Source organism: Cupressus sempervirens, chromosome 5 (assembly GCF_028749045.1).
Source record: "Cupressus sempervirens isolate cs-2001-9-10 chromosome 5, ASM2874904v1, whole genome shotgun sequence".
Taxonomy (NCBI): Eukaryota; Viridiplantae; Streptophyta; class Pinopsida; order Cupressales; family Cupressaceae; genus Cupressus; species Cupressus sempervirens.
This window is the reverse complement of record NC_143122.1, coordinates 707,419,374-707,421,583: the sequence shown is the minus strand read 5'-3', so window position 1 is coordinate 707,421,583 and position 2,210 is coordinate 707,419,374.

Below are 2,210 nucleotides of genomic sequence, written 5' to 3'. Positions count from 1 at the left end.
ATATCAATGTCCAAGTCACTATCACCACTGTCATCACCTTCCATGATGGAAGGAGGAGTTGAAGGAGCCAAACTTGGTCAGTTTTCTTCAAAGTAAACACTCCTCTCAAAGAAGATTTCATGTCTTTGGATCCATGAGATTGTATGCCTTAATGTGGTCAGGATATCCAACAAATATACAAGGTTTTCTTTGAGGTTCCAATGCCTTTCATCTTTGTGGAGGTATCCTTGCCCATGCTGGACAACCAAAAACTTTAAAGTGTTTTACACTTGGTTTTCTTCCACACCAAGACTCAAAAGGTGTAATTCCATCTAAGGCCTTATGGGGACCTCTATTTTGGATGTAATTGGCACAACACATGGCTTTTGCCAAAATATTTGATCTAGAGACTTATGTTGTAGCATACAAGTGATCATCTCTTTAAGGGTTCTATTTTTCCACTCAACAACATTGTTTTGTTGTGGAGTGTATGCAACTAAATGTTTAAGATCAATATCCTCATGAGTACAAAAGTCTATAAGCCTTGAGTTCACATATTCCCTTCCATTATTTTTTCATAGAATTTTGATGGCTTTCCCTAATTGCTTCTCAACTTGAGCTTTGAAGGTGATAAACTTATCAAACACTTCACTCTTATGAGCACAAAAGAAGACCCAAGTGTAGCATGAAAAGTCATCAATGAAGGTGAGAACATAGTGAGCCTTTCAAAATGATGGTTTTGGAAATGGGCCAGCTACATCACTATGAACCAATTCAAGAACAACAATAGCTCTTTAAGACTTCTCCTTGTCAAATTTCTCTTTAGGATGCTTGCTTGCTTCATAACCTAAACATACACCCTCTGAATACTTGACTTGAGGTAGACCAATGACCATATCCTTGTTGCTAAGTTGTTGAAGGTAGTGATAATTGAGATGTCCAAACCTCTCATGCCATAGTTTACTTTGTGAATTTGAGTGGGTCAACAAGGCAAGGGAAGTGGACTTAGCCACAAAATGATAAAAAGAATAAAGTCTTGTCTCGTGATTATCCTTTCCAATTGCCACCATAGAATCATCATGTAGATTTTTCACCACAACCGAATTAGGAAGGAACTCTACTTTGTTGCCACATCCATAGTGAGTTATTTGGTAGATTGAAAGAAGGTTGATGCTAAGGTTGGGAACATGAAGAACATCCTTGAAGACTCCATTGTCCAACTCAACATTCCCTTTTCCTTCAACTTCCACTTGTGTGTCATTTCCCGCATAGATGTAAGGTACATGTGACAGTTTCAAAGAGGAAAAATGCTCCCTTGAAGCACCCATATGATGTGTAGCTCCTAAATCAAGAACCTATTCCTCAGATTTGTTTGTACTTGCTACCAAAGCTTGTCCTTTACCTTTTGAAGTGGTTGAAGATCCCTTATCCTTATAAGCATTTGACACATCAATTTTATGTTTCCTCATTAAGTTTAGCAACTCATCAATTTTATTATCCTTATAGTCATGTTCATCATGACCATTCTTCTTACAATAGGCACAAGTTTTCTTCTCCCTTTTGTTGAAGTTGTTCTCCTTCTTATTATTTTTGGAAAAAGACTTGCCTTGTTGTGAAGAAGATTGCTGTGTAGAGGAAGATTGATGCATAGAGGAAGATTGTTGTGTGTCATCTTGTGGCTTAGCCTCTCACTATTTTTGCTTCTTGTTGGAATTTTTACCACCTTAATTCCATTGATTAGCTACCAAGGCTTTGGTCTTGGAAGACTGGAGAATTCCCATACTCACTAACTTTTCATGTTCTAAGACCAACATTCCTAAAAATGACTCGAATGAAGGCTTAGTGAAGGCACTACCTATTGTTAACTTGTGAGTATCATAATTGGAAACAAAAGCTACATATTTAGGAGGAAGATGAGTCATCACATGTTTGATCAAATTTCCATCCTTAATGGGTTCACCACAATCCTTAAGTTGTGCCCTATACATGTCTAATTGGGTAAGATAATCTTTGATGCTGTCAAAATTCCTAGGATCCAATTTGAGAAAATTATCCTCAATGGTGTAGGCTATATCTTCAGCTACTATCCCATACTGTGCTTCAATTTTATCCCAAACTTCTATTGGATTGTTAATATTCGTAATGTGATATTTGACATGATATGAGATATCCTTGAACAAGGTTCCTAGGGCCATTTCTTGTTTTGATGCCCAATCTTCTTTACAAGACTC